General features: G+C 46.9%; 1 pseudogene; it reads right to left on the bottom strand.

The window, feature by feature from the left end:
* Positions 1–13400: 13400 nt before the first annotated feature.
* Positions 13401–13552, bottom strand: LOC138223527 (U2 spliceosomal RNA; annotated as a pseudogene).
* Positions 13553–14049: the final 497 nt, after the last annotated feature.

Here is a 14049-nt window from a genome sequence, read left to right as displayed (position 1 = left end):
GGGGTGCTTCTTTAACCACTGCATTGCATGCCTATAGCACCACAGCAGTTTCTCGGCTTTCAGCATCACGTTTGTCCAAACCACCAAGTGCTTCACTACAGGTGAAAACCACAGGTGTGCAAAGTGAACCCACAGGTGGTCCGGACTGTTGTGCAGAAGCCTGCACAACCCTGAGACAAAGAGGGAGTCCAATTTTGCAGGCAGATCAGGCACCGCCCGGCCCCCCTCTTCCACTGGCCTGTGCATATCCACTCTCCGAATGTATTCATATCCTCCGCCCCAAATGAAACGGAAGATTGTCCTCACTAGATCTTTATGAAATCTAGGAGGAAGCGGAAACACCCAGGCCAGGTGGTGGAGCAACGGCAAGACATCAACTTTCACCACCAGAACTTTCCCTATATACACATCAAGGATCTGCTCTGCTACAATCCCAGTTTTTGTTTAACTTTTGCTATCTTGGTTTCCCAGTTAATTGCGGCAGAGCCACTGGACAGGAAATTAACACCCAGAATATTAATGGGGCCTGATTCCAAAGTGAGGCTTCCGACCACATCCCGTCTCTTTCCATCTGCCAAAAATTTTGACATTGCACTTACTTTTATTAAGTAGTGCAACTGTTCCCGCCGCCATTTTGTCCGCTATCCACAAAACCTGGAGAAGACTCCTGTCTGAAGTGAGGAGCAACGTTACATCTGTGTAGGAAGCAATTTTTGCTTGTGCACCACCACTGCCTGGAACTTCCATGCCTTCTACCCAGGGGTCGCTCCGGATCTGGTGCAGAAAAGGCTCCAAGTATAGAACATAGAGTAAAGGGGACGGGGGGCACCCCTGCTTAACACCACAACTAACCACGAACCTCGTCCCCATTCTTCCATTTACACAGACCCTGGAAACGACCCTGTTATATAGGATTTTAATACATCAAATAAAGGTCCCGCTAAGTCCTAACCTTTTTAGGACCTCCCACAAGAAGGAGTGATGGACTCTGTCAAAAGCTTTGCTTTGATCTAAATTGACAAGCATCAGCTCCAGACCCCTCTCCTCTACCCATTGAATAGTGTCCCTTACTAACTGGAGATACCAGGCTAGTTTCCTCCCCTCAACACTACATGTCTGCTCCCTACAGACTATGCCTGGCATCACCTTCCTCAGCTGCCTGCTCAGCACCCTGGCCAAGATCTTTTATTCGGTGCAGAGAAATTGTATCGGCCTCCAGGTCTTCTTTATTCCCTTTCTTGTAGACCAGAGTCAGGATCCCAGTCTTCATAGTCCCAGCAAGCTCCCCTGACTCCAGGATCTCGTAAAACTTCAAGAAGCATAGGCTGCAAGTGGACCCAGAAAACAGAGTAAAAGTCAATAGGCAACCCATCAATACACGGAGCCGTGCCCTTCTGTAACCCAGCCATTGGTTCTTTTAGCTCCTCACCTGACAAGGCACCATCCAGCTCGCTCATCCATGTTCTCTCTTTCCTTCAACCCCTGGCAGCACCTCGTCCCACAAAGCTGTGTCCACCAATTTTTCAGTGAAGAGCTCTCTAGAATTCTGAGGCACACGTCACCATGTCAGGCAGGTCAGTAATATTAGAGCCAACTTTCTGCCTTAGACCTTCTATGAGGGTCCGAGCTTGTCTAGAGTGAACCGAAGAAAAGTGCAGAGCACTTTTCATTCTTTTCCTGCAGATCACCCTTAACTCTGAAAAGAAAGTCTCTAGCCTTTGCTTGCCAGACCTCCTTCATTCTGAGTCTAAGTTCTGCAGCTTTCACTGCATCGAAAGACCTACCCCGATTGAAGGCTTCATAGAGACTCTGCAGTTCACTTTGCAGCTGCTCCACCTCTCTCCTTTCTCGATCTTTCTTGTCGCGACAATATTTTATTGATTCTTTAGACACGGCTCTTCTTTAGAAACTTCTGTAGTCGGCCTCCGACAACTTTGGTATTTAGTCTCCAGAAACCAGATCTGGGCCCGGAGTTATCGGGGGTCATGCAGACAGACAGCATCATATGGTCGGAAAACCACACCGGAGTTACCTGTCCAGCCTGTGATGATCCTCTCTGGGTGCTGAAGATGTAATCCAGCCTCCTAAAGCGATCCTTGCTGTTGCTCCAGGTGTCATTTTTGGAGGTTGGGCCAGAGTTGCTAAAACCATCCTGCAACTTGAAATGGCCCACCAATTCCCTCAGGACTCGTGTCACTGATATCAATATTAAAATCCCCGCCCATAATCACTACTCTGTTTGTGAAGAGGAGTGGCTCTATTTGCTTTAAAAAACCTGCTTGTAGGCGTCTTTCAGCCAGGCTGTACACCGCAATCAGACGCACCTTTAAAAAACCCCACACCCCGTCAACCATTAATAATCGCCCCGGAACAACCGATAAAACCTCACCACACACAAAATTTGACATCCCACACAAAATCCCCACACCCGATGAGTGCACTCCCCCTATGCTCCACCAAGACTGACTTTTCCGCCATATTCTCAGTAATATCCTCCTGAGATCCTAAGTGGACCTCTTGAAAGAAACAAAAGCCGAACTGGTCTTTGAAGACACCAGTCCGCTTCACGGGGCTCCTCAACCCCCCGGACGTTAACCGAACAAATTATACAGTTCATGTCGGGTCATGAGTTTGTGCCCTTACCTCAACTTCCTGACTCACATTTTTTCCAGTTCCCCCGATTGTCGAGTCACTCTCTTCCTCGCCAGACTGCTGCAGGCTCCCCTCCCCCAAGGAAGATAACTCGCTCACGGGATCCTTGGAGACTTGCAGATTTACCTGTCTCTGTTGTACCCCCTGGCTCAGCTTCACTTTCCTCGCTGGCAACTTCCGGCTCACCTTGCCCTGGGGGAATGGGTTCCCCGCTGACCACCACCTCCTCCGGTCCCTCAGGAGAAACTGTCATTGCAGGTGGATCACAGCTCCCCACCTTCGGTACCCCCTCCCTGTAGCTTTTAACCTCCCAACTGCCTTTTTGCTTTTCCTCCCAGCCAGCTTTCCGGCACCTTCCTCTCGTGCACCTGCAATTTGATTAATAGGGAATATAATATGGAATCGCGTATCTAAAGAATTTAATAACGGTATGATTATATTCGTGTACTGCGACAGGGCTGTGTAGGGCTGTTTCACCTCCCTGTTCATCAGAGTTGTCTTGTAGCCTACTGGTCTACGTGCCTGACTAACAACTTGCAGGTTGTGTGTTCAAATCCAGCTGGTGCAACATGATCGATTTTAAGTCATTTTTGATAACAATGAATAGTCACCTTCTTCCCTTCTGACAACGGTTCCTGCTTCTAGTGTGTGTGTGTGTGTGTGTGCAATAGAGTAAATTTTTATAGAGAAATGGAGGCTGGACAGTATGCGTTACAATATAAACATTTATATTGATTTAAATCGTGTTCTGATTTAAATCGCAAATGAGTGTTTAATTGTGTTTTTTAATCATAATCAGGCTAATGCATTTCTACATTTCTGTATGAACCAGCTTAGAGGTTCATACAGAAAGACAGCTTGTGTTTAAATTGAGTGTAAGGTAATTTATGCTTCTAATGTCATGGTCAGCATTTATTATTGTATTGTGCTGTAAACTTGTTCTGTGCCTAGTCACATTATTTTATAGCGTTATTAAATCCGGTGGCGCTGGTTGTTAGTTTCCTGACTCCCATGTCACATGGTCTGTGATTGAATCCCATGGAACTATGACTTTATTAAACAAACATTTCTTTGAAAAAATGAAACATTTCCCTTGGTCAGAGATTAAATAAAACCTCACTCACACCAAACAAATTTATATTTCTAAATATCACAACATGATCGAATTTAAGTCTTTTTAATAACAAAGAATAGTCACCTATGCGTTACAAAATAAACATTTAGATTGATTTGAATCGCGTTTTGATTTAAATCGTAAACGCGTGTTTAAATATGTGTTTAAAGGCGATATACTGTATAAAAGCGCTGATTCTTATGGCGTGTGTTCTGCCGGGATTCAAAAATTTTTTTTTAAATAAGCTGATAAAGCTTAGACTAACTGTATTCTAGAGTATATTACAACAGAACATTGGACAATGCAACGTAAATTGCAAAAATGCACTTGGAATCTGTCCAAGCCTTCCTACAAAAATTATTTAAACTGCGACAATGATCATTCATCTCTAAATAAACTTTATTTTATATAGCGTTTTAAGTGAATAGGTAATTAGATTGCTCATAATCCTAATCGCTTTTTCTACATAAACACAGAGTGATTGCTCTCTGAAAATGCTTTTCCTTTATATTTAGGCTCAGATTTCAACTATAGATCGTATTAATATAAACTTTCTTGGAAAAATGTATTTTATGTAAACCATGTTTGCTATTAATTCATTTAGGGCTAAAATATGTTCATTGTCTTCCAATCGAGTCGAGTTGACACTGGAAGCTTGCCACACCCGGACTGTTAAACCAACGCATTAGCAAGTCAAAGCCCATTGAGGGTATTGAGCCAGTGTTGGCTTTAGTATTAGCCATACAGAACATTAAAGTGCCCCTTTTCCATTCAGCGGGTGCCTGAGACGCTGTGTCCTATCTTCTGACAGTCGCCGTTGTGAATGAAACGTTTGCACGTATAGTTAAGTTATTACTTGGTTTTCAAAGTGCAATGAAATACAATATTGTTGTTGTTGCTGTTCTGGTTGTTTTTTTCCTGTAAAGCGTTTTGAGAAGCCACCTTTAAAGGCGATATATACTGTAAAACCGCTGATTCTTATGGAATGTGTTCCGGCGGGGATTCAAATTTTTATTTATTTATTTTTTAATCGCGTATCTAAGGAAATCTCGGTATAGCTTTGTTCATGAACAAACAGTGGCATGTTACATTATTATTATTTTTTTTGTTAACAAGGCTCGCCAGCTAATGTGAATCGAAACCTGTCTTGCTAGCTTTCAAAGTCGTGCGAGGTGTAAACGACAATTCAAATAGAGAAAAAAGACCAGACTGACAAGCTGATACATACTCCAAGGCGTTATGGCAAGCAGTGGCCACGTGTCCAAGCTCACCACATCTTCTGCAGATGTCAGTGACACAGTCCACAAAAAAATGCCCACACCTCCGGCACGTTTTAGGTTAGCTGGGGTAGAGCAAGTATCCTCTGTACGGGCCAATACTAAAATTGGCCGTTGGGCTTATCAGGCCCCCCTCTACCTTGTCGTTCGGGCGGAACCTCACAGAGTATACCCTTTTTCCAGTCCAAACCCTCTCATTGTCTATCACTCTTCGCCCCTCTCCTTGTATGTCAACAAATTTTTGCAGAAAGGTAAGTATGTCAGACTCAGGCACCCGCGGACTAAACATATGTACTGTCAAGGTCTTTAAATCCCTTGCGAAAAGAGGCTTGATATGAAATCTGCATAGCGGTTCCTCTTCCTTCAATAATTGGGCTCTGCTCCATACCCTGGCACATTCCACATCCGATATAGCGTCAAATCATAAGTACATTTGCCTTGAAAATCTTCCAAACACAAAATGTCCCATCTCTCAATGCCAAGCGTCTTAAATAGTACCTCCCTTTCGAATCTTCCTCTAACCATCCCCTCCGCCTGTTCTTCCACAATCTTCAGTACAAAGCGCACCGTGCCTCTCAGTAGCCCATCACGGGACAGAGGGCGCCCGGTCGCTGCCGCCGAAGACAATTCACCACCAAACAATGTCATCTGGGAGCCCGACCTTCACCCCCTGGGCTTCACCCAGAGCGATTCCAGTGGTGGCTCTTAGCTGTGCTCTCGCTGCCTCCCAGTCGACTGGTCTCCTCCTCTCCCAGTGGTGCCTCCTTCGCCGCTGCTTGCTTCCCTCACTAGCCGCTTGCCTTCTCTCCTCCGCCGCCAATCCCGATCTCCTGACAAAGACTTCCAGCCGCGGTCAAGCCACGTACTAGTTATCTTGGCCAAAAGGCAGAGAAGGAATTTTTTTTTATTACAAAAGTAGCAAACTACAACAAACAAAAAGTAAAACAACAACAACATTTCCTGTAATTCAACCGTATTCAAATTAAAGGTAACAACTCATAATAACAGACAATCGGCCCCAAGCCTTGTAACCATAGTAACAACACAATATATATTCAATCACAGTCAAAACCATCAAATCAAAATTTCATCTAGTTATCAATGAGTCTCAATATTTGTATAAATTCTTCAAAAACCCCAATAACACATTCATCAAAAAAATGTACAGTCTTTACATCTCCATAATCCCACCCTTTATGCAAATGTAAGCCCTCCTCCCTCCCCAACAAATATATATAAATATATTAAAAAAAAATTATAATAGGCAGCATCATAATCAGAAAACGAAATTAGCGCCCCAAGGAAATTAACCCCTTCCACCTTTGCTAAGCCGCAGCAAAGCCCCAACGAAGGATGTCCCAATGAACTCGTCTGATGACATCATGTTTAACTTTACTAAAAACTGATAAGGCTGAGCCACTACTGCCATGCTCAACCACCTGTCTCTGAGCTGCCCACATATAAAACTTTGTCAAACTAATCATTAACCATAACAAAAATTCTCTGTTCCATTTTCTCAGTCTCATAACTCAGCGGATCACCACCCGACCCGTTAAAACAAAGTCTAGAGAAACTTTTTGTAAAAACACTTCACAGTGACCCCACACCCTTTGGGCAAACACGCAACCCCAGAAAACATGAAGTACTGTCTCTACCTCAGAACAGTCGGGATGCGGGCACTTGTCCTGTCTGGACAGGCCGCGTCTATGAAGAGTGTCCCTCACAGGCAACCTATTCCAAAGCGTCCGCCAGTTTAAATCCTTGAGTCTATTTTCCAGACCTGCTGGCTGGATCTGCCACCATTCATCCTCCGACACCCCCACAACTGCAGGTTCCCCTTTCTCCATAATGGTCCTATACATTAGCTTATGGTCCATAGAACCCAAACCCTTCCTAAATTCTGGGTGTTTCTGTAACCAAACCACCACGTACCTGTAATGCAAAGGCAGTTTTTGCGCCTTTGGAGTTGTTGGTCCAAACTACCAAGTGTTTCATCATAGCAGCAAGCACAGAGATGATCAGGGTCTTCATATAACGTTTTACACAAATTGGCAACGAACAGTGTATCTAATTTTAATGGGAAATCTGGAACTGCCCTACCACCCTCCTCCACTGGCCTGTATATGTCTGCTCTCCTAATATACTCATGTCCTCCACTCCAGACGATGTGGAAGACAGCCCTTACCAGGTTGCGATGCAACCTGGCGGGCAGGGGGAACACGCGGGCCAAGTGAAGGAGCAGTGGCAGTACATCCACCTTTACAACTAACACCTTCCCGGTATACGTCAAAGACCTGTTCAACCATAAGTCAAACTTTTGATTCACCTTCCCCATCCTCAGGTCCCAGTTGATCTTGGCAGAGTCCTGCATGTGGAATAGGATGCCCAGGATCTTTACCGGCCCCGTCACCAAGTTAAGACCACCCGCCACGTCTTGTCTATCTTTCCACTTGCCAAAGTACTTAACTGTGCATTTTGATTTGTTCAAAAGTGCACCTATCCCTTTTGTCAGACTGTCTACTATCCGTAGTACTTGTAGAAGGCTTCTGTCAGTAGTGAGAAAAAGCGAAATATCATCCGCATAGGCTGCTATTTTTGCCTGAGCTCCCCCACTCCCCGGGACCACCACCCATTCAACCCAAAGATCACCACGAATCAAATGAAGAAAGGGTTCAATATAAAGCACATACAATAAGGGAGACAGAGGGCATCCCTGCCTCACCCCACACGTGACTGGGATGCCCATGCCTAACTTACCGTTAATACAAACCCTTGTGATGACATTATTGTTCAAAACCTTAATCCATCTAATGAAACCCTCGTCCAGACCCACTCTTCATCACCTCCCAAAGGAAAGTGTGATGTACCCAATCAAATGCCTTATTCTGATCTAGGCTCACTAACATCTCTAGGTTCCTGTCTTCCACCCATTCTATCACATCGCTGATCAGCTGTAGATTCCACTTTACATTTCTGCCCTCCACACTGCAGGTTTGATCCCTACTTACCAGATCCGGCATCACCTTCCTCAGCCGTCTACCCAATACCCTGGCCAAGATCTTATAGTCGGTACAGAGTAATTGGATCGGCCTCCAGTTCTCCAGATCTTCTTTGTCCCCTTTCTTGTAAACCAGAGACATGATACCTGTCCTCATTGTTCTCCCTAGCTCACCCTCCTTCAGAATTTCAGTATAGACCTCCAACAGTACCGGTAGTAGCCTTTCCCGAAAAATTACATAAAAATCTGTAGGTACCCCGTCGATCCCAGGGGTGGTACCTCTTCGTAGGCCACCAATGGCTTCTCCTATCTCTGTTATTGTTAACTCCTCACTCACTCCTTCAACGCCATCAGTCTTCCTGTCAAAACCCACCATCCACTCATCCCACAAACTCGCATCGACAGGTTTCTCTGAAAATAAGTCTGTAAAAGTTAGTTGCACACCTCACCATGCCTTCTATGTCTTTGACGATGGACCCATCTTCTCTCCTCAGGCCCACAAAGAGAGTCTTCTTCTGTCTGGCTCGGACCGAGTCAAAGAACTGCGTTGTGCACCTCTCCTCCCCCTCTATCAAGTTACCCTTCAGCCTGAACAAAAAATTCTTAGCTCGCTCTAACCAGTTCTTTCAGCCTGAGCTTGAGCTCTGAAACTTTTGCCATATCAAAGGAACCGCCCTGGCTGGAAACCACATACAGATCTTCAAGTTCCTGCTGTAATCTCTCTCTTCTCTCTGCTACTTTCTTTTGGCAACAGTAGGAAATAGAGGCTTTAGAGATAGCCCTTTTACATGCTTCCCACCAAAGTACCGCTGTAGGGTACCTCCACCTTTGTAACTGGAAACGTTCCAAAAGCACAACTATCAAGTTCTGATAGTCTGCTTCCAATAACACTTTCGTGTTTAGCTTCCAGTAATTTGTTTCTGGGTCCATACTGTCTGGTATCAAATCAACTGACAGCAACAGAAGTTCTGAAAACCATACCGGAGTAACCTGAGCAGCCTGTGTCAACCCACGCAGGGTGGTGAAGATGTAGTCAAGTTTCCTAAAAACACCCCTTCCATTGCTCCATGTATACATTTTCTGTGCCTGACTAAGATCTTTATGACCGTCCTTTAAGTTAAACCGTGATTTTAAGGATTTAATACCACCCATACTTGCATTACACACATCAATATTAAAATCACCTCCCATCACCACTACCCTATTAGTAAACAGATGTGGCTCGAGATCTCTCAAAAACGCAGCCTGGAGCCGCCTTTCGGCAGGCCCGTAGACAGCTTTCAGCCGCACAGAACTATGATGTTGACATCACTCGCCGTGAAATTAGGGGTTCCACAAAGGATCCCAATTCCAGAAGAGTGCACTCCCCCTATGCTCCACCAAGACTCCCCTTTAACCCAATCTTTCTTAAATGTGGCAATATCATCCCTTGTGCCTAAATGGACCTCCTGCAGGAAACAAAAGCCAAATTGGCGCTCTTCTAAATATTTAAAGACACCAATTCGCTTAAAATGGTTTTTAAGCCCTCTGGCATTTACAGAAACTACAGTGCGGCTCATGTTGGATCGTAAGGAGTCCGCAACTGTAACCCATCTCCCAGACTAAAGTTGCTTTGTATTCCTATAGGACTAAGAACATTTTCCACCCCTCCCGGAACCTGCAGGGACCCCTCCCCCAGGGATGGTGGACTTACCCCAGGATCATCAGAGGTAAGGAGGTGGGTACCGCCGTCTTTCCCGGACTGTTCTGAGGTCTCTGAAACAAAACCTTCCTGTTCCACCACTGTCACCCTGTCGCCCTGGGGGTATGGGGTCATCGAGAGTACTAACCTCCACTGAGGCTTCCAAGAGATCAGCCTCCTCTCCGGGCTCTTCACCCCTCTCCCTCTGTTCCCCTTCCCCCTTTACACCCTCCTCCACCCCTTCCTTCTTTTTACCCCCTTTCTTACTCTCCCCCTTCCCCTTCTTCACAGCAATCGCCTTTCTTCGCCTCGGCTGTCTTCGTCCACTCCCTCCGTTCTCTACCTTGTCAGACTCAACGTCGCTGCTTTCAGAGTCCTCCTCAGAAACTAGGACCTGGAAGCGATTAGTCATAGTCTCAAAGAAGCAATCGTCAGACCTCTGTAGTGTGCTCTCACGAGGCATCAGTTCTGTAGGGTTTGGGCATTTATGGGGACAATTATTAATTGTAGCCGTAAGTCACAAAATGATTCTTTTAATGGCTTTAGAATCGTTTCGTAATTGAACTTGGTTACAACTTCTACATTGGATACTCAAAACAAGTACATAACTCTTAGGAATTAAATTGATATCAACTGGTTGGGATAACAATTGAATTCTCGAGCTGTAATGCATTGAAGTTGAATACTCATCCAATCTCTGGGGATTCAGATCTCCTGCGGGCACAAAGAAACAGTTGCAGGCTTGTTGCCGTCCAATCCACGCTGTCTGGCTAGGTGCCAGCCTGTGCTGTGTGGCTTGCGACGGTGCGCTGCTGATGCTCACTGACCGGCTAGTTAGTTTCGGCTGAAACTAGCAAGAGTTTGTGCACAGGAGAAAAGATGACTGTGGGTCCCAGCAAGTCAGGAAGAAGACTGGTTCGTTCCTGATGAAGCGCTAGTTCTGAATAGTGATTCAGCTGTCCACAGTTCCAACCTGTTCATGAGGCTTGTTGCTAATGCTAACCTCAGGTGGATCCTCTGGTTACTCTCTGGCAATCTCCGCTCTAGACTCTTGGAACAAAGGAAAGTTCTGGCACTCGGACACACTTCCGTGGTTGTCTGGGCTGAGTCTCAGGATGGTCAGGGAGCACGCTGCGAGAATGTCCTGCCCTTGAGAGCCTTTTTGGTCCTGGGCCGTCCTGCCTGGAATTCTCCTTAAAATTCTTTTTCAGAAAAGTCCACTACAGGCTCTCTGTGTTGCCTGTTTTTACCTGGAGGAACTTGAGCTCATTCATTGGCTGAAAGTTCCATGGGCATCAGAGTCCCACGTGTGTTAATTGGCCCTACCAGTCCCTGATTGGTTGATCAAGGTGAGATATGAGTCACTTACTCCTGACACCTAGGAATGCAGTCCAGATGTCCATCTGACACTCCCTAGACAGATAGGTGCCAATGGATGACCATTGATCATGATAGCCAGGCTTAGCTAAGTGCATCCCCATTTGGGAGCTGTCCCTTATCAAAAGAAAACATCTTTAAATCAGCCTGCACGAATAGTTTCTCTGTGGCTGTACCACAGAGATGAAGAGGGAGATGGGGCTTCATTTGGGAAAGCACAGCAACGCTTAATTCTGCTTAATAAGCCTTGCCGCTACACCTCATTCTTCTCTTCTCTGCAGCCGACTTCCTCTTCGCAGCCCTACTGGGCTGTATTGACCACTCCTGTGATCCCGACTCTGCCTCCTCCACCAACTCAGCCCACGATGAGGTCCCCGGACGCGCCTTGTCAGGTACCTTAGTTGTCTTTGCAGTCTCCTCTGGTCGGTCGCCTCCTTCCTCTCTTGCGTCTGCATGAGTCCCTTAGGTGGTCGCAGCCTTCTGCGGTGGTCTGGCCTCTTCTCCCCTCGGGCCCTCCGCCAAAGTCCGCACCACATCTGCAAAACTACGACTCTTCTTCGGGTAGACCCTATAAACATGGCCTTCTGCCCCACACAGATCGCAAGTCAAGACCTTAGTGTCGTGGTTTGTGGCTTTGCACTTTCGGCACACACCACCAGGACAGTTTGTAGCTACATGCCCTCTCTGGAAGCACTTTTTGCAAGTTACAGGTTGGCCTGGGTAGAAAAGGTAACCCCTATTAGGCCCAATAGAGAGTAATCTGGGGGGTGTACCACACCCTCGCCCTCAGACGGTTTAGGTCTTAGCCGCACCGTATACCTCCTTTTGCCAGTCCACACTCTGAGTACATCCAGATCTTTTTTACCTTCCCCCTGTACATCCACAAATCTGGACAAAAATGTAATATCTCTCTCCGGGACACGGTGGTTAAACAAATGAATAGTCAATGTCCTGAGTTCCCTAGCAAACAGCGGCTCTATTAGAAACTCATTAAGCGGTGACTCGTCTCTTCCCTCACAGACATTTTCCCAGGCCTTCTCAAAAAGTCAGTCCGTCTCAAGTGATAGGTCATATATCCCTCTAACTGGAAAATCCTGTAAACAAGTAATGTCCTTCAATTTTATCCCAAGGGCCTTAATCAGAACAACTCTCTCGGGAAGCGTTCACGATTCATCCACTCCTGTTTCTTCTCTACCTCTTTCACCACAAAGCGCACTGTGCACCGCATCAGCCCCTCACGGGACAGAGGGTGCACAGCCGCCGGACCGCGGGCCCACTCACCACTTTCCACAGCCATCATCTGGAGGCCCCACTTCACCCCCTGGGCTTAACCCAGAGCCACTACCCGTGGTGATGTCTCCTTTGGTCTTCTCCAGTTAAGATTCCGCCCATCTGGTTCCGTTGTCCGCCATAGTCCTCTTCTCCTCCTCGCCTTCGTCATCTTCACCTTTTGGCAGTCGTCAGGCTGCGGTGATGCCACGTACCGTCTGAGTTTGGCCAAAAGGCCGAGAAGCGATGCCCCTAAAGGCGCGGACTGACGCGCGGGCATTCCGCTGGCGCACAGTGGCGCAGGCTGACTCCTCTAGAACCCGGGACCCGCGCAGCTGCCGGCCTCCCTGCAGCCAGAGGCCTGCCGCCGGACTCTGCTCCCCCTCTCTCTTGCCTGCCTGCTTGCCTTCCTGCCAGTCCCGGGCGGGGGCCCTGCTCTTGGATCTCCTGTCAACGGCCCGACAAAGACCGCAGCCGCGGGGGGTGCCAGCCGCCCGGCCTCCTTAGCTTAGGCCCCTCCCACCGGCAGCAGCTGTGCCCAACCAGCTGCAAGAGAAAGCGGACCGCCAGCACCTACGGGCAGAGGCAAGGGGTAGCTCTCTCTCGGGAGGGAGGGACGGGGACACGTGCGCGCGCACGTACACACGCCTGCCTGCTGAAAAAAAAGAAAGTAAAGGTGGATATACTAAGTTTTTTTGGAGGGAAAACGCCTGGCGTTTGAAAAGCCTGCAAGGATGGGGACGGGGACACACACACACAAGCCACGCCTGCCTCCCTGGAAAAAGGAAAAACCTAAGTTTTTTGTAGGGAAAACGCACGGGAGCCGAAAAGGGGGGAGGCCTGCTTGCCAAGAGAGACGAGATGCGGGAAAGTGCACAGACGAGACGCGGGAACGGAGACGGAGACGGGGAGGGGGAGAGAGAGAGAGCAAAGAGACACACAGATGGATGAGACGAAACCCGGGAAGAAGGAGCTCCAGTCCACCTCGCTTGCTTGTTCGCTAGCTACGTCGGTCTTTTCACCGCTGAGAGAAGGTGGTGCACCGTTCCCGGAGGCGCTGCAATACCGGGCCGATGTGTGGAGAGGACGGAACAAGCTCCTGATCCAGCTCCCTGTTCCAAAAATCCGTTTAATATGTGGTCAGATTTTTTTTGTTTGTTTTTTATCAAAAATAGCAAAGGAAAACTAAATCACAATTATACTGTCATTTTCAAAAAACACACCCGAAAAACAAACAAAAAAAAGATACTTAAAAACAAATAAACACTGGGTGTCGATCAACCATTCCTTTTCTAAATATCCGCTAAAGATTTCCACTTTCCTTTTACAGCACGATGCCGCAACATTTCTTTATCTACCGCCACCATACACTAAATGTCCCCCACTATTTTGTTGTAAACCCCACCCACACTCCATGACACCCCTTTTTTGACCAAAGCATTCCTAGCGGCCCACAAATGCAATTTAACACAACTCATAAAAAACCATATTACAAAAACCATCCCTTTCATTCTCACACGTCCTCTAACCCCAAACATTATAGTAGCCAGATTTGTCTTAAACCCAGCCTCTATGGATTTCAATAAAGGTGCACATTTATTCCACACTTGTTGGGCAAAAGCACAAAACCAAAAGACATGCTCAATTGTCTCAATAGACCGGCAGTCTGCTCGCGGACATT

This window comes from Lepisosteus oculatus, chromosome 16, assembly GCF_040954835.1.
Source record: "Lepisosteus oculatus isolate fLepOcu1 chromosome 16, fLepOcu1.hap2, whole genome shotgun sequence".
Taxonomy (NCBI): domain Eukaryota; kingdom Metazoa; phylum Chordata; class Actinopteri; order Semionotiformes; family Lepisosteidae; genus Lepisosteus; species Lepisosteus oculatus.
The sequence above is the reverse complement of the archived record's forward strand: the minus strand, read 5'-3'. Positions and strand labels throughout refer to the sequence as shown.